At 40.4% G+C, this 19,640-nt stretch overlaps 1 long non-coding RNA gene across 2 annotated transcripts in view; it reads left to right on the top strand.

Annotated features, from left to right (window-relative positions):
• The first annotated feature begins 519 nt into the window (after positions 1 to 519).
• Positions 520 to 19,640, top strand: part of LOC147577015 (uncharacterized) — a 71,337-nt gene continuing 52,216 nt past the window's right edge. For both annotated transcript variants that reach the window (XR_015241396.1, XR_015241395.1), the window contains exon 1: positions 520 to 634. This is a non-coding gene — a long non-coding RNA (uncharacterized LOC147577015). The remainder of the gene's footprint in view (positions 635 to 19,640) is intronic.

Genomic DNA, 19,640 nt, shown 5'->3' with positions numbered 1-19,640 from the left:
AAGAAAAAAGAACCTCTCCCAACGTTTGCAGATTAGTTGTCTAAGTTTAGTGTGTAGCCAGGCTATTTACAGCTCTGCATTAGCCTGCACTTTGTGAGAGGTGAAAGCTCCAGGTGTTCTCTGGTCTTTCTGGGCATGCATTCTGCCCTGGGCATGCACATGGCTTTCTAGATTCCCTGGTGTATGCAGACACTTTGCAATACCCTAATCTCCCAAAGAAACTCTCTCCCCAGTTTCTCTTTCTAGACTGTTGGAGTGTCAGGTGTTTTGTGTTGGTTGGTTGGTTTGTTTGTTTTGCCTCAAATTCAGTCTCTGCCCCAGAAGTAGCACATTTGTTCATTTGCCTTACAGTGTTTCCAAGGAATGCCCTCTACATAGCCACTCTTTCACTGTGACAGAGCTCGAAGTCAGGTGGAACAGAAGCAACCACCCTACACCAGCCCTTCAGATAGTCTCCAGATGGGTCAAAACAGACAAAACACAGTTCTTTGAGGATATTATCTTTTCTGCTCCTTCCAGAACCAGAGACCGGGGTCTACCCTGGGAACTCAGGCTCCTATCTTCAAGATCATCACTAGGCCAGGAAGGGAAGTGAGGCAAGAGCAAGCAAAATTCCACAAAGTTTTCCTTATGTGTAAGTTGCACTCCCCACCACCACCTTTTTTGTACCACATTTGCTTGCTTTCTGTCAACCTTTGGCTGTTTTCCAGAGTTCTGACAGAATTGCTTTTGAGAGGTTTTGCTTTATTTTTTGTTATTTCCATGAGGGATGGGCTTTTGGAGTTACCCACTCCATCTTGTTTGCTGACATCACTTTCCCTGGTAGTTTTTAAAAATTTCATCCTTAATTTATAGAAACTTTCAGAGAGGTAAAAAACTGGTAAGAAGTATTATCACCAGCCACCAGATAATAACTTTCATCACAATGTCTTGACCATATCTATTTATACAAAATATATTTAAATATGTATTTAGAAATGTTTGTAATAGATGTCAGCATCATTTGTGAAAATGCACATACCCGAAGAGCAAAAGCAATTTCAATGGCATGGGCTTCCACCTCTTTAACACTATTCCATTTATATATAGGCTTATGTCAATTCCACACTCAAAATCCCACCACTTTCTTGGAACAAAAACCCACAGTCAGGGCTTGGGATGATGGCAGAAAAACACTCTGCCCACTTTAACATGACAGGACATCGACCAGCTGCCCATGGTCGGCAGCAATGGGTGAGAGAGGAGCAGTGAGTCAGCAGAGTCTGTTTTCAGCCTGTGTGCCCTGCCTCCCTCTCACCAATGCGTCTACTCATCCCTCTGGAATCTAGATCCAAGTGAAGATAAGCCACCGTAATGAAGTTTGAGAAACACTCTCATATGCACTGATCTCTTTCTCCTCAACTTCTAGAGAACTTAGTTCTAAAATTTATTTTTGTTTTTTATAAAATAATGTATGTACCTAAAACTCTCAAATGATAGTAGGGTAGTACTCTTTAAAGATTGAGTCATTGAAGGCAGAAAGAAAGGAAAAGAAAGGGAAGGGGAGGGGAGGGAAGGGAAGGAAAAAAAAAACCCTATTATAACCCTATTATAACCTTTTACTTCTGTACCCTTCGTGAAGCTAGACAAGTGGGATGCATTCCCAAAGTACCCCGATATCATCTTCCTTGATAGGCCCACAGACCACCACCTTAGTCATGAGTCTCCATATTCTTAATAGTTTTCCAGCTCCTGTTGTTTTCTAAAAATAACATAAATGACAAAATTATAAATGTGTCATCAAGGCAAAAAAGTCATCAATTTCTTAAAAAGGCAAGTTCATACTACATATCTATGCTTTTCCTCCATTCCAGCCAGTCCAAGCACCTTAGACTCACATACCTATATTTGAGAAAACAACATGTTTTCCAATTTTGCTTCAAATGGTTGAAGTATTTTCAAAATATATAATAAAACAAATAGTTGGAAAAATGTATGTACCAAGAAAACGTTATTTAGGGAAACGTATCAAGCATCACAAACATCTTTTGGTTTTTGTTTTGTTTCTGAGTCATGCACAATTAATAACCTGTCCAATTGTCTTTTTTCCATCTGAGAGAGATGTTGGGGTCATAGTGATATGGAGGTCAGAATACTCCCTAGTATGGCCAGGGGAATAAATCTGCACAGTGCATATGATAATAAAATATGGATTATGAAAAAATGAGTAAAATGCGCTCACTTATAAAAGTGTTCTTGGTCTTTTTTAAACAAGAAAAGGACAAGAAGCAATTAGTATATCTTCAAAGCAAGAGTCAAAGAGGTAATGAAATCCTGTAGTTGAGGTTCTTAGCTTGTTATCAAGGGTTTTTTTAACCCAAAGAGATGAGAACATGTTATTCAAATTAATAAATTAAAGTTTTCCACACTTTGAAGAGTGGAATCGAAAAACTCATCAGTCTGTGCCTTGTAACAAAATTCCTATGTGTTGATGCACTTTAAAATTATACATTAGTGTTTTTTTTAATCTGACAGTTTGATTTGCCATGAAAAACATTATTCCTGGTTTCGTGTGATTTACATGATGAACAAAGGATCTGTGGAGCTCTCCTTCAGAACCACTATGTCCACAAAGTGGTGTTCTCCCTTGAGAACGTATACAGAAACTTAAAATAATATCCAGAAAAATTGAGGCAATGGTAGGCATGAAATGGTTAACTAGTATTATGTATTATTTGCGGTGTTTTTGTTTTTTTTTCTGGCAAAGATTTGTAACGTATTCATCTTCTCTACAGTTTTTGTTTATGGTTCTTCAGTAGGCCGTTAGTCTCTTTGGATGTTCGTGCATTTTATGACTGAACAAAACAGTATGTGCGGAAGGTATATTTATTTTAATGAAGATAGGCTGCAGATTTAAGTGACTCTAAATGGAGCCTTACAGTCATCTTTTACATAAAATTGCTCTACCTAAGATCACTGAAGTCTTCCTACTTATCCAATAAAAGCATTTTCAGTAGCAGTCCTGGCAGTATTGACCAGCTGAAATTTTTTCCTTAGCTTCTCCAGTGACACTCTCTACCAGTTCTTTACCTGCTTCTGCTCTCTTAACCTCCCTGTTGTCTTCAGAGGCTCCCCTTCCTCCATCTGTTCCTTACATATTATTGCCCACACTCCATATGGAGTTAAATATCAAAAAAATCTTTCAATGTAGGGGGAAAGTGCTAGAAGAAAATGCTAGAAGCTACTTAAAAATTTTTTAATGTTATTTATTTTTGAGAGAGAAAGAGACAGAGCATGAGTGGGGGAGGGGGAAGGGCACAGAGAGAGACACACACACACAGAATCTGAAGCAGGCTCCAGGCTCTGAGCTGTCAGCACAGAGACCGACATGGGGCTCAAACCCAGGAACTGCGAGATCATGACCTGAGCTAAAGTGAGACACTTAACCTACTGAGCCACCCAGGTGCCCCTATACAAAGCCACGTTAAAATGGTTGCGTTTGAAGTTGTAGATATATAGGTAATTTTTCCTACCTTCTGCTATTTTCCAAATTTTCTTCACTGAAAAAAAAAATACGATTTTTTTTAAGTTTAAAGAATAAAGGGGAATTCCCCAAGTTCCATTTCTTAATGTTTTTCTCTTCCTACTATATGTGTACTCCTCTGATAAATGCACTTTTCCTCTGTTTTCTGTCAAATTTGCAGCAACAAATTCTAAGTCTACATAAGTTGTCTCCTTCCCAAAAAGTGTGCCCAAAAACTTAATGTGTGAAAGGAAAGTAAAAGATATATATACATTTAGGGAAATTTACACTTCCAAAGAGCTCAAATTTGTTAAGCAAAGTCAAGCCAGGTGTCTGTCCTACTCCTACATGGATCTACACATGGGTCATAGGGATCAGAGCAGGATATCTCCAGCTTAACATCCTTTGAGCACCTGAAAGAACCAAAAGTGAATACATCTTCATTTTGTCAGTCTTTTCAAAGAACAGTTTCCTGCTCTCATTGATATGTTGTATTTTTTTTTAAGTTTCTGTTCCATTTATTTCTGCTCTAATTTTTTAATATTTCCCTCCTTCTGCTGGTTTTACATTTTGTTTGTTCTTTTTTCTAGCTTCTTTAGGTGTAAGGTTATGTTATTTATTTGAGACTTTTCTTGCTTTTTCAGCTAGGTCTGTATTCCTATGTGCTTCCCTCTTAGAACTACTTCTGCATCCCAAAGGTTTTAGATTATTATATTTTCATTTTCATTTGTCTCCATGTAAGCTTCTATTTCTTCTTTGATTTCCTGGTTGAACCATTCATTGTTCAATAGCATGCTGTTTATAACCTCCATGTATTTGTGCTCTTTCCAGATTTTTCTTGTGGTTGATTTCTAGTTTCACATCATCATGGTCAGAAAAGATGTATGGTATAACTTTGATCTTTTTCAATTTGTTGAGATTTGTTTTGAGGCCTAGTATGTGATCTTTCTGGAGAATGTTCCACGTGCATTTGAAAAGAATGTGTATTCTGCTGTCTTATGATGAAATGTTCTGAATATATCTGTTAAATCCATCTGGTCCAGAGTGTCTTTCGAATCCGTTGTTTCTTTGTTGATTTTCTGTTCAGATGATCTGTCCATTGATTAAATGGGGTGGTAAATCCTCTACTGTAGTGGCATAACTATCAAGTATTTCATTTATGTTTGTTATTGACTATGTATTTGGGTGCTTCTGTTAGGTGCATAAATATTTACATATATTAGATCTTCTTGTTGGATTGTCCCCTTCATTAAAATATAATGTCCTTCTTTGTCTCTTGTTACAGTCTTTGTTTTAATATCTAGCTTGCCCAATATAAGTGTTGCTACCCTGGCTTTCTTTTCGTTTCCATTTGCATGGTAGATGTTTTTTCCATCCCCTCACTTTCAATCTGCAGGCGTCTTTAGGTCTGAAGTGAATCTCTTGCAGGCAGCATATAGATGGGTGTTATTTTTTTTATCCACTCTGTCACCCTGTGTCTTTTGAGTGTTTAGCCCACTTACATTCAAAGTGATTGTTGACAGCTATATTTATTGCCATTTTGTTACATATTCATGGTTGTTTTTGTAGTTTTTCTCTGACCCTGTCTTGTCTTGCTCTCTTTCATGGTTTGTTGGCTTCCTTTAGTGGTATACTTGGATTCCTTTTTCTTTATTCTTTGCATATCTATTACTGGTTTTTGGTTTGTGGTTACCATTAGATTTGTATATAACTTCTTCTACATATAGCAATCTGTATTTGATGGTCACTTAAGTTTAACCCACTTATTATTCCCCACCCCCACCCCACAATTTAGGTATATGGTGTCATATTTTACATCCTTTTATTTTATGGATCCTTTGATTTTTTTCAGGAATACTTATTTTTATACTTTTGCGTTTCTACTTTTCATACTCTCACTTATGGTCTTTCTTTTCCACTCAAAGAATCCCCTTTCATATTTCTTGTAGGGCTAGTTAGTGGTCATAAACTCCTCTAGTATTTGTTTGTCTGGGAAACTCTTTATCTCTCCTTCTATTCTGAATGATAGCCTTGCTGGACAGAGTACTCTTGGCTGTAGATTTTTCCCTTTCAGCACTTTGAATATATCCTGCCACTCCCTTCTGGCCTATGAAGTTTCTACTGAAAAATCCACTGATAGCATGGTGGAGTTTCCCTTATATGTATCTGTCTTCTTGTCTCTTGCTGCTGTTAAATTCTTTTCTTTATCACTACTTTTTGCCATTTTAATTACTGTGTGTCTTGCTGTGGACTTCCTTGGGTTGATTTGGTTGGGGATATCTCTGTGCCTCCTGGATCTGGATGTCTGTTTCCTTCCCTAGATTACAGAAGTTTCCAGCTATTATTTCTTCAAATACATTTTCTGCCCCCTTTTCTCTCTCTTCTTTTCCTGGGATCCCTGTAATGTGGGTGTTATTGTGCTTGATGGAGTCACTGAGTTCCCTGAAACTGTTCTCAGTTTGCATATTTTTTTCTTTCTCACTGCTGAGCTTGAATACTTGCCATTACTGTCTCCTAGGTCATTAATACATTTCCTCTGCTTCTTCTAGCCTGCTATTTATTCCATCAAGTGTTTTTAATTTCATGTGTTGTGTTCTTCATCTCTGATTGGTTCTTTTTTAACTCTCTGTTAAGGGTCTCACTGATGTCCTCCCCTTTTTTCTCCAGTCCAGTGAGTATATTTATGATCATTATTTTAAATTCTATCAGGCACGTTACTTATATCTGTTGTGCTTAGGTCTCTTGCTATGGTTTTGTCCTGTTCTTTCATTTGGGACATAGTCCTCTGTTTCCTCATTTTGTGTAACTTTCTGTATCTGTTTCTGTGTGTTAAGGTCAGCTACATTTCCTGCTCTTGAAAGTAATGGTCTTAGGAAAAGAAGGCCTGTAGTGCCCTGCAGAGCAGTGTCCCCTGTTCCCCAGAACCTGGAGCTTCAGGTAGTGTCTCCTATATGTGTTGCGTGTGTTCTGCGGTTGAGTCCTGGCCTCTTTTTTCCTTCAGGCTAGCTGTCTTTAGAGGCTTTCTTTGCCTTTTGTGGGCAGTGTTTGGTCCCCAGCTGGGTGCGATGTGTTTTAACAAGGTGTGTTCTGGTCTGCTTGTGCAATGAGACCTGCCACCACAGCTACTGCCAGAACCAAGGCCCTGCAAAAGGCACCAGTCAGGAGATGTGCTTTGGCCAGGTTTATGCAGGTCTTCTGGAGGATAGGACCTGCAGCCCTGGGACCGAGACAAGCCTGACTGAAAGGGCAGATGCACCGAAGCACAGAGGTTGGGGCTTGGTGTTATCAAGTTAGGTAGTGAGCGTTGGCGCTGCTGGTTCCTGCAGGTAGCTGCATGTTTATGATGGGAGGTGGGGGGGGGGGGGGGGAATGGCACCTGCCAGCTCCTTTGCTCCCAGAGGGTCTCTCCTAGACATGCTCTGAAGTGAGTAAATCACTCTCCCTCTCATCTGCCTCAGGCATTTTTCAAACTGATGCTTCTATGCTGTATCTCCAGAGACTGTTTGTTGTGCTGTCTCTGAGGATGGGGGATCAGCTTCCTAAGACCCTCTGGGTTCTCCCAGAGCCAAACCTACTGAGTTTTTTAAGTTCCAGATGTTAAGTCCTGCTGGTGTAAGAACTCACAAAATTCATCCCCCCTCACTTTCAAAACCAAACATTCTCTACCTTTAGTTGTAGAATTTGCTCTGCCAGGTCTTTGGTTATTGTCCAGGTTATTCACCCTGATGTGCGTGTCATCTGTTCATATCCATAGGACGAGGTGAACTTAGGGTCCTCCTACTGCACCCTCTTCCAAGTGTCTATTTTGTTTTAGGGTGATATTTCTATATTATAAATTTGATGAATAATTGGCTTTCACTAAGTATTTGCTGAGTGCTTGAATTTGAAATTGGTGAAAATCACTATCCCTAATCTCAAAATGCTTAAAATATACCTGGAGAAACAGAGACTGACAAACTAATCTAATTTTTCCACTTAAGCCATTGTACATTTATACTTTTTATTACTTTCTAAAGTGATCTTGTTGCATTAAGATACTTTGTATTGAAAATCATTTTAACTAAACTCCTTAATAAGTTGATATTTTAACAGGAAATAGTCATGGTATGTCATAGTAATATATTTAATTTTTTTGTTTGTTTACTTATTTTGAGAGAGAGAGTGTGTACATGCAAGTGGGCGTGGGGCAGAGAGAGAGAGGGAGAGAGAATCCCAAGTAGGCTCCACACGGTCAGTGAGGAGCCTGACGTGGGGCTCGAATTCACAAACCGTGAGATCATGACGTGAGCCGAAATCAGAAGTCAGACACATAACCAACTGAGCCACCCAGGTGCCCCATAGTAATTTATCTAATTATTAGGATCTAATGAGGGAAAAACCTTGGCACACTCAGTATGTTATTCATGAATAGGTACCAGTCATGTTACAGGGTATGGACAAGGGTTTTACTGTGATACAGTTGAAAGTCTTGGACTCAGTCTGCCACGTGGCTTGTGGTAGTAGAGATTTCTGAACACAAATATACCTGCTCTATAGCACTGAGTGGCATAATCTCTTAAAGCAGCTGCTTGGGAAGATCCTGACTTGTTCTAAATAACTGATGGTTAAATATGCAGAAAAAATGTTCTGTAAATGGTTATTAATTTTTTTTAATTTTCTTCTTACTTACTTGGTTTTTATATGTATATAATATTCCATTGATTGGCCCAACAGAATAATGTATCAGGAGCCAGAGCCTTGCTAAAAAGGATATTAATGTCACCGGCAATGGTGATAATAAAAGAATGGTCCGTTGAGGCTCAAAAAATGAATAAATACATATATACATAGAGAGATTCCAGCAAGTACATCTTTCTACTATTAAGCTTAAAGTAGCAATTTACTTTTACAATGACCACCTACTGCTTAAATTCCTCTCATTAATTTAACTTTTATAAAACTTGTAGTTTTGTTTTAATTTGTAAATATGTGTTTGATAGTCCTAAAAAAGCTCAAGTAAGAAGGGATTATAATTTCATGTGTGTACATATTTAAGAAATACCATATTATTTAAATCAACAGTGGAAGTCATTGAAAAATATTTCCCTATAAATGAATTTCTATATTACTCAAGATTGAGAAACACAGTTAAAAATGATGGACAAACACTGAGTTTTAATTAGGAAAAAGTAAACGTGTTTGGCATGGCATAAATGATTACAGAATCTACTCCAACTTTATTTCTGCCATTTCCCCAAACTAGATAGACTCCTGCCCAGAGCTCCTTGTTGTCCTCTAAACGTGTCCATCTGCTCACTGGTCCAGCCTCCACGAAAGAATGGCAGTAACCTCCTAAGCCTCCCACACTGCTCAGTGCTCACCTATGCCTCTGACCTGTTGCAAACACCTGCTGGGAAGCACCCAGTCATTCTTACAGACTCAGGCAAGAAGTGACATACTCATTCACAGCCCCTGCCCCCAAGAGTGGCTACTCTCATGGGAGAAGGAAACGCTAATCAAGTGATGAAGGAAGGGTATTCTAGATTTAGGAAACACCATTTTGTAAAGAATGATGTTGACAGCAAAGACTGAAAGAATAGTGAGAGAAGCAAGGGAGGGAAGGGGCCAGTGTTCAGTAGGAGATGGACCTCTAAGTTTTGGTGATGGTTGGGTGAGCCTGGTGAAGGCTCCACAGGAGTTCCAAAGGACTAAGTGGACAGCAGGGTCTTTGATTTAGGAGCAGGATGCCACCAGAGAAGGCCAAATTCTGTTTTGCCCCTGCTTCCTCATAACCTGAGCTTAATTTCTCTGCCTTGACATTCTCCTCAGTACAAGTGACAAGGAAAAGAGGAGGGGGTGAGGATAGGGCAGAGGCAGGAATGCAAAAGACATGCAGGTTTTACAGAATTATTACATCTTTTGCTTGGCTATTTGGTGACCAGATCTACCTACAGTAGTTAGCCTGGAGTATTAAAATACATTCTCATCAATGTTTTGAGTAACTCTGAAGCTGTGTCTGGCTGTGGGCACGCTGAAAACCTAGAATTACTGCCATTGTGGTTTGCATTTCTGTGTCACCTCCCGTGAGTATTTTTACACATGGAAGGTTTTTATCCCTACAATTTTCTGAAGATAACTCATGATGGCTTCTGGAGACTAAGGGATTTAGAAAGGGACCACAGTGACAGTCGGTGACAGGCCATTAGCTGCTCCTGGTAAGAACACCATGAGTGAAAACACTTAGCAATAAAAGATTTGGGGCTGACCCTCTAACAGAAACATTATCTTTACAAAGGTCACAATCACCAATTATTATTTTTATCTGAAAGAGTAGGGAAACCATTACCAGACCTATCATAGAAAGGTCATCCCTGATCCAGGCCACACTCCCTGACCTTGGGATTCAGATGGGAGCAAGAAAGGGGGGAAGAAAGTCATGCTGGACAGAAAATAGATAGTCTCACAAGATGGCATGTGGCCTTTAGAATGACCAACCCGTGAGGGCCTGGAGAGTCTGAGTTGGCTGACCCACAAGCAAAGTACAGAATTTACATTTCAGCCTCAAGCCTTTGCCCGAAGCTTGAGAACCAGATGCCTTTTGACTCTTCACACTTACTTCTCTAAATAAAACATCATGAAACATGAAAAAAATAATGGCAGTACCAAGGAAAAAGTAGAAATGAATTGACATCCTGGAGTATAAGGATTACAGGAGGCTCCTCGGGTAGTTAAGTCTTGCCATGTTTCAGACCTGATGGGAGCACTGTGTCCTTGGCTTGGGAGCCAATTCTTAAATATCTATTTGCATTTATTGTAGCAAATAGGAGAAGCTGAGTATGATGGAGAATTATCAGTTTGCAGATTTCCTGAAAAGCCAACAGAAGAAAGTGAACAAATAGGAGTTCCCAGAGCTAAAAGGACAGACTCTGGAAAATAAGGTGAATGACCCAACCGGCAGGGACAGTTGGCATTTGTAGATGGAGAGGTGAGAGGGAACCATTTACATGATAAGTGCTCTGCTATAAATAACTTCTAGACTTTAAGATAAGGATGTCAAGCACACAATGATTATCATATCGCTGAGACAGGAATCATTGTGTAATCTTTTTGTAGCCCCTACCACATGTAGCCTTCTTGTGAGTTTATATTAACTGAATTTAAAACATCATAATTCTCTTTGTCCCTTTTTTCCACATCCAGATTTGTGTTGCCTTCATCTATCCCAGTTCAGTTGCATTACTAGTCTGCTTTTAAATAATTGGCAAACACCTAAAATAGCACACATCACTGGCCATATAGTCTATCTCATCTGACACCTAGCAACAGGAAATATATTTTATATGGCACAAGTCAGGCAATCAGCAACCATTTTTTTTAAGGTCCTATTCATCCACTTTACGGAAAATCACCATTATTATCTATTCAAGAGCTTTGATGCATCTGAGTACATGAGGCTCTATACTGCAATTACTTTTAGTAAATATAAAAATAAAATATGTTGCCACTCATCCTTTATTCTGATTTGTAGTTTTTAATCACATAAGTTTTTGTGAGAATCACACAGGCATTCAGTGACACTGGTTCCACCACTTTTCCTTCATCATCTTGTCACAGGGAACCCTCCCTGTGTTATATACCTCCATATATAAATTTAGGCTGAAAAAAAGCATCAGTAGTGGTACGTGATCAGTGTCCGGGCCACTTGTTCATGTAAGCCTACCTGTGTCTTGTGCACAGGCCCTAAGATGTACCACTGCCATCATACCACAGAAGGCTTCTCATTCCCCTGATCTTATGACTTGGTGTATCTGGCAGCATCCAAATCATGATGGGCACTGCTGGACTCATGGCCACTTAGGCCCCAGGTGTGATGCTCAATTTGTTTTAGAGCCCAGGAGCCAGGAGCTGTTTGAATGGTGTGTGGTAGTTGTGAGCTATATAAGGCTTGTCCTTACTCCAGAACTGTATAGGTCTGCATGTGTTTCTCTATTTGGTCTTCCAGAAACTCCAAACACCATCTTTCTTTACCAGATACCTCTGGAAGTGTGGGATCTGCTGTGTCATGTAGCCCAAGTAGCAGAACTGCTCGTACTGCAAACTAGACCAGCTACAGTGTCCTTTCTTGACCTTGACCTGAGTCCCTCTCAGGGAGAGAATCCATTCATTTCACTAAATACATTGAGCATTAAAGTAACGCCTAGTGGAGAATGTGTTGACTACAAAATCCAAAGAGCCCTACCAAACTTTGTGGGAGTAGGAAGTACAAGGTGACATAACTGTCCCATATTCTGGAAGGCACATGAAGGTAAACCTGGACCACTAGATCCCTAAAAACTCTACTAATGTGTCATGTCCCTGAATTTCTCTAGAAAAACATGTGTGGTTTTTCCTGCCTTTTCCTGCCTTCTGGAGCAGAAATATTTTTCCAGAGCTTTCAGAATACTTGCCAATTCTTGTTCATCTGATCCCATTAACATAACATTATTAATATAGGGAAGCAGTGGTCTTCTGCAGAATGTTCAGATAATCCATGTCTCTTTGGACTAAATTATGACTAATAGTAGAATTAATGTAGCCTTGGATAAGATATTGTATACTGCTAACCCTCTCTTGTGATATCATCTGTTTCTAATCTTCCTTCTTGATGAATAAGCAACAGAATGCATTTACTGTATCAATGGCTCACACACCATGTAGGCAGAGCAGTGAATCTACTCTAGCAAAGATACCACGTTCAGCACAGCAGCTGCCTAAGGTTATCTTACTTGGTTAGGTTTCTGGTGGTCCATTGTCAATCATGTCACAGACGAGACTTTAGCTAATCTGACAGGTTGTTCTGAACCTAGAAGGGCTTTTCAGAACTGTCCTAAAATGAGACCAAGAGGTCAAACCTTTAAACACCACCACCCCCCACCAGCCAATCACTGGCAGAATATTGTTTCCTGGGCAGGATGGTACAACCCTGAATGATCCGTTCCCTGAAGTATCTGGTAGGGAATTAACAAATGTATGCTTAGATGTAAATGACTAGGAATGATAACATCACGAAAATATGCATTTATATATGATTATTAGGATGTAGGCACGACACTCTACTAAATGCTTTACATGCATTATTTACTTGATTCTCACAACAGATCAAACTATAAGGTAAATACCAAAAAAGACGTTGAAACCCAAGCAGGCTGACCTCAGAGTCCATGCTTTTCATCTGAAGCTATAACCAGTAAGTCCATAAAATGGAAGTAAACCATTCTGAATGACGAATTTTTAAAGGAAAACTCTTATTTTTTTTAATTAACCTCAATTCTCTCGTTTTTCCCAAACATATTCAAGTTCTTAGAGTGATACTCTAGAGTCTATAGCATACATTTCCATCCTATAAATATTTTCATGCACTCTTCGATCTTTTGGCATCATTTCAAGGTACCACAATAAATACTAAATGCTGATGTCTAAAAGTACAAGGGAGGCCACTGCAGGTCAACATGATATGGCAGGAGGCCATGGGAAGAGAATGTTGCTAATGAGTCACCCAACTTTTTAGAGACTATTTTAGACGTCTTCTTAAAGCATGAGTATCTTTATTTACAGGTTTTCCAGCAACAACGCTTAGTTCTAGTCTGCCTTCTCTTTAAGAAAAGTTAGCTGCAGTATAAGCTTGAAAGTCATCCGTAATGTAAGAGAGAACTGCACCCAGATGTGGGACATTAATCAATGTAAATTGACGGGATCAAGCCATAACTTCCCTTTTAGGAAAATAAACGTTTATTTTTAGAGCTCCATGATCATCATTCCCCCGCTCCCCTCCGTTAGGATGTTTCACATCAGGATGGTGGGGAGACTTCTGGTTTCAGTCCCTAGGCGCGTCTGTAGAGCAGCTGCTCATGGGTCCTGGGGTGTACCTGCTACCACCAGTGAGTTGTCCACTGACACCAGCTCTGGAGAGAGTACCTTCCCCCAGCTACTTCTAAGAAGTTTTATTATCTGTGATAGGGATTTTCATCCTCCTCACCTTCACCTGAATCCCTCTGTCTAAATAATGGCTGTCACGAAGTAGGCATTCAATCAACTGTTTTGAATAAGATAAATAAAGGAATAGATCTTAGCAACTGGTACCCCTCCCTTTGGCAGAAACCACTAATGACATCTGCTTCAACATCCACTTTACCACTTTACCGCTCTAAATTTTAGGTATTTCTTGCCTCTGGACAGCTCTTAGATTTCTGGCAGCTGGTATCTCAGAGGGAATTTCTAAGTGCTACTTCTGTTGAGCAATTCAGGAAAGAGTCCCTGCCGATTCCTCCAGGTAAAACCCTCAACAGCTCTTTCAAACAACAGCTCTCTTCGGCCGTGGACCCAAAGCTCTGTAGACTCGTAATCTGAGTACAAATCCAATAGCGATCACCAAGTCACAGGGCTAACTGTTAGTTTCCTATTCCTGTGTGCCAGGTCGGCACACCACTCCCTCCGCTCTCTAAGGGAACCCCTTCGGGTAATTGAGGTTAACAGTAATTCAGTTCAGCAAATGTGTCCTGAGCACATACTATGAGGCAGACATTCTTCCATACACTTAACGTACATACAGCTCATTAATTTCTCCTGAGGACTGCAAACTAAGTTAAATGTGAGAATTAGCTTTTAAAAACCCCAGATTCCCCTGCAAATATGGTTTGGTTTCTTACATTTAGCGCTTTGGAATTCACAAAACACCTTTACGTATATTTCATAACTTAGAGCCTCTCATCAGTTCTGTGAGATGGACGTATTCTCATTTTACAGATGAAAACACTTAGAATGAGCAGTTACCTAAAGTCACCACCTCATAGCCTCCTCAGTAGACAGAAGACAGCAGAGTTGGGTGTTTTACTCAACTCAGGAATGTTTTCCACTGGATCTCTGTCTACTTTTAGGGACTATGGATTTTGTTGTTGTTGTTACTCAAAGTAGATATTTATTGATTTATTTATATATTCTATTTTCTTAAGTACCCATTCAAGATACTGGAAATGCAATCTATAAAGCACCTTTTCTCAAGGCTGTTTTACATTCTAATAGGAAAAATAAAACACATTTAGGTATCTATGAGCTAAAACAGGAAGCGAAACATGCCAAAAATAAAAGTATATGAGAGATATCACTTCCAGCTGGGGAAAGAACACTTAAGATTTTCTGCAAAAAAAGGACATTAGAAATATGTGACTAAAACCAAAAAAATTCTATTTCATGATCTTTGCAAAACATCCCACTATTTTAGTAAATTACAAGGTAAGGGGGAAAAAAAGCAGAAGAAAACCGTGACCCATTTAAAGTTCATGACATTCTTCCTGCATCAAAAAAATTGAACATGAAATACATATGCATAAGTTTCTGCACAGGCAAGTTGTGGATGCTAAGTTAAAGGGTCTCCAGCCACCCCAAACTCATTTCTCATGGAAGAAGAGTGTAAATTGATACAAAATTATTAGCTTCCCACTTTAGCTGATTGAAAACCCGTTAGAGATAAATCTTAGTGCTGGCAGAGTCATCTTCCTCCTGGTTAAACTGCATGTGTTAAGTGGATTTCATATTCTTCCTTGTTCATTCACTTGATTATGCATAACACAAAAAAGTGGCAGTCATGTACAATCCAGATTTGAGCCAACCATAAGCACATCCTTAGAGCCAACGCAATTACAGTCGGCTTAGACACCAGGTGGGAACTCATCAGCCACTATTGTCCTCTTACAGCCAGTGTGCTCATCAAAAATGTTCTTGCATCAACAACTAGCCTGTCTTATTTTTCATGCCAATTTTTCTTCCAACTTTAAAGTATTCTGCTAGAACCGAGAAGGGGCATAGTTTTGTTTTTGCTTAAAGAGGCGACACTTGCAGCTCCTGGCTGTTTTGTTGTTGTTACGTATGTCTCCAAGGACAGTTACTGTTTGTTTTGATATTCCTTTCAATGTGCCATTAAGATAGGAGGTAAAATCATTTTATCTGAAAAGTTTTGAAACTTGACATGAAAGACCCCAAAACCATTGGAATACAGTTGGGCAATCACAGACTTGAAACCGGGAGTGCAGATGGAGGGAGGACCTGAAGCCCGACAGCACATAAGCTCATTTTATGACAATAACCACAATTTACATCACTGAAACACTGAGGAAGATTGTAAATAAAGCAGTTTGACTACATTTCACATCTGCAGAGTGCTTCCTAAATGTGTACTCTACAAATTTTTGCCATTCATACTTTTGGATGTTTTTATATGCATATTAAACTGTAAGCAGATATTTTCCTTTTTCAATTGTAGAAACTAAAGTTCAGAGGGCTAGGTTTTGAGCAAAGCCACATGATGAGCAGGTGGAGGAGTCAGGACATGAGTGAATCTCGGGCTTCTGGTTCCCAGCCCCGGGGCTGTCACCACCTGCACTCACGCTCACATTGAGTGGTTTCAAAATGTGAAAATGCAGAAAATGCTTCACTGGGCACAAGGGGTCCTGAACAAGTGACGTACAGACTACCAGTAAAAAATGGGCTCACAGTACTTAAATCCTTTTTAAAAGATTAATTGAAGCTACTCAAAGAGAAAAATTAAAATTAAAAACAAAAGGTTGGGAAGGCTTGGGGTCATCAGATGACAAGTAGAAAGTTAAAGTTGGTGTAGGGTCATTTTATGACAAAATTGAATAGTAAGATTTGTTATTAACAGACAATAATAATTGGAACTTATTACTTCCGAGCACTGGACTAAGTTCCTCAAGCACATACATCATTGAACCCTAACAGTTTTATGAAGGAGGTACTACTGTGGTCTCCATCTTACAAATGAGGAAATGAACAGAGAGCTCATGGAATTTTCCCAAAGTCACAAAGCTGGAAAGTACACAGACAGGATTTGAACATAGGAAGTCTGAGTCCAGAGTCTGAATCCCCACCACTCACATTACCTTTACCACAACTAGTCGCTGAATCCAAACTGTGTCAAAATGCTCTGCTGTGTACGTCCCACACAATCACTACTGGGGACCCTGGAATAAATGTAATCCTCATATTATACATTTTATGCATAGAAAAAGCAAATTTTAAAGACTAAATGGGAAATGAAGGGGTCTGAGGAGGGACTTCCACAGAGTCAGAAGAGCAACAGGAGAAAGTGGTCTCACAGAAGCCAAGGGAAGGAGGCTCTCAGGGGACAGGAGGCCTGAGGATGAGAGAATGAGGCTCGAGGAAAACAGGATGCCAGGTGTCCATCTCACAGGTCATCGGTGACGGTGACAAGGCAAGAGTCCTTTCAGGGAAGCCATTTTGGGGAGGGGTGGAAGTCAGCACCAGGGTCTAGTGGAGGCAGCGAGGGAGGGCGTGTCAGGACAGCAAGACAGCCTCAGGGAGGGAGGGAGCAGGACATCACTATAAAGACATTTGAGCTCAAGTGGGGACAGCAAGAGTCTCTATGTGGGGAGATATTTGACATAAAAGAAGGGGACAAGACAAATCCCTGAAGGGGGGAAGCACCCGTGAGGGGTCGCCCTCAGTAGGGGGAGGGCTGGCCGGTTCAGGATGTCTCTATGTCAACAGGGGACTGAGGAATTGGAAGGAGATGCTAAAATCTTGGTTTATTTTGATGGGTGGAGAGGAGGAGAGACGGCTGGTGGAGAGCCATCTGAGCGCACAGGGTCATGGGAAGACTTTGTTCAAAGGATGAGAAAATCGCTATCAACAAAAAGCAGATCAAAGCCTAACGTTGAGAACACAAGGCCTGTGGGACAAGATTAGTAACAGTCTGTCACTGGGGACAGTACCGTACCCCACAGAACACTCATGTGTTTCGGGAAATGAATTTATTAATCTTCACCATGCTATCTTAGGACAGGCAAAATCACTGTGAGTCACTGGTTATGTGAAACTGCTCCCACCATGGAATTTTGATAATTGTTTCCAAATTAATTCTTCCTCAAAGATGCCCTGCTGCCTTTGCCTGTGCAGCCTGCCACCCAGAGCCTGCTGGCCCGCAGCCCACCCACCTGCCCCCCTGGCTGCCCCCAGAGGCTGCTGGCCCCCAGCCCTCCCTCAGCTGTCCCATGTTCCCCAGAGCCTGCCAGTACCCCCCTGCCCGGCTGCCCCAGAGGCTATGGCCCCCAGCCCTCTCCCCTCCTCCCCAGCTATCCCCTGTCCCCATGTGCTGTCTGCTCAGACCCTTCCTGCTGGGATTAGTGTCTCTCCTGGGCCTCACTACTGCAAGGGGGGTCTGCAGACCCGAAGCCTGGACAGCTGGGAAAGGCTCCAGCCTCCCAGACAGACTCATCAGGATCCATATTGTGCCCACACCCCCAGGCCAGCTGTGCACACAGTATAGTTTGAGAAACACTGGTGTGGACTTCGGTGCATAATCGTCTTACCTTTAATGAAGTCAGCTTGCTTCTGTCTCTTCCAGTTTCCAATTGAGATTTCCAAAAGAAAAGCGGTCATCTCTCATTCATATTCCCTACAGCTCATTTGCTTCTGGAATAAAGTTCCAAAGTCCCTCAGCTTAGTGTAGACCTCTCCTCCCTTCATCTTCACTCTCAGCTTAGTGTAGACAGCTCCTCCATTCGTCTTCACACTCAGCTTCTACTGTTACAACCGCCCAACCCAAACTGCTTGGCTCTGCCCGCAGTCACACTCGGCCATGCCACCTCCTAGTTCCTCTTGATCGTACAGGTGCACTGTCACCTGTGCACAAGACCTCATCCACACACCCCACACACAGACGGGCTCTTCCGGCCACTATTATTTCTCTGCGTTAGAGTTCTGTTTTGTCAGTGTAAACCCTATAATACGTATTTCTTTATCTGCTTCACCACGTAAAATATTATGTTGATGATGGCAGGAACTGTATTTTATTCTTCTTACAAACCTAGCATGAATTCTAGCACCTGGTCAACACGGTTATAATGGAGCTATTGATACAGGTATGGATATGAGTGTAGAGATTGCTTTAGGTAGCTTACTATGATGTTATATATTTGGTTTATATAGGGTATATTAGAGTTTATACATATAATACTATTTAATTAGTGTATATATTAGTGTATACTTAATTTGTATATATCCAGTTTATGTATGCAATTCATAAATATATTTGGTTATGTGTTTCTGTTTGCGTGTCTTTAGTGTATGTGGATTAGCTGAGTTTCTCAGTAGAAAATATGAAGAGAAGATCGTGAGACTGTATTAAAGATGGGGGGGTGGAGAAGGCACTTTATTCTCACAATGACTAATACAACTGCATAAATACCATGAGCTTATGGCGTTAGTTTTTGGCCAAGGCTTCAGATGCTAAATAGTTCTGCAAATATCTAAACCATCTCGGTTGTCAGACTACACTTGGCAATCATTTTACATCAGGCCCTGCGTGACTTCAAGTTCTTCCAATTCCTAATGAACACTTGCAATGAAAAACTTGTTAAAACATATTTTCAATAATCAATAAATGAACAAGTGTTCATAGAAAACTTGTACAAAAGTGGAGTCGGAGAAGGAGTGGTACGTGCCCCCAGGGCAAAGGAAAGAGGGGTCTCTGCCCCCAGAGCAAAGAAAAGGAAAGAATTCTTGGAGCCCTACTGTATGCCAGACGTTACGCTGGACATATGACCTCACCCTCTCTCACTCTTTCCCTCATGACAGCCCTCAAAGGTAACAGCTGTGTTATCCTCCAGGAATATTTTTAAGTCTATGTATTCATAAATTATTAATTATTTCATAGAAAGGGTCACATATTAAAATCGCTAGAATAAAAATGATCATCTTAGCACTCATCTCTCAGGAGGAATAACAGTGCCCATCTTACTGTAGACGGTCTCACAACTTCAGTGCAATCCCTTAGGCAACTTCCTGCATCACAAGTAAACATTGACCTAATACTGCTTTAAGAGCTGAATGTGGTGAGAACCTTACTGGGAAGCTTTTTTGGTCAATAAATACTAGTTTCCTTTCCCTTTACCCCAGGTCTGCCAAGCCGCAGTAGATAATTACCAAATCAATACTAGAGTTTTATATAACTATTACAGATTGCTATTCAGAGACAATAATGTAAAAGAAGCTCAGTCTGCATATTTTCACACAAAAAAATATGAAAAAAAATGTTTTTAATGTACCTGGGTGGCTCATTTGGTTGTGGCCAGGCTCATTTGGTTGA

The sequence above is a fragment of the Puma concolor genome, chromosome D1 (assembly GCF_028749965.1).
Source record: "Puma concolor isolate L17-30 chromosome D1, mPumCon1.1.hap2, whole genome shotgun sequence".
Classification (NCBI taxonomy): domain Eukaryota; kingdom Metazoa; phylum Chordata; class Mammalia; order Carnivora; family Felidae; genus Puma; species Puma concolor.
The sequence above is the reverse complement of the archived record's forward strand: the minus strand, read 5'-3'. Positions and strand labels throughout refer to the sequence as shown.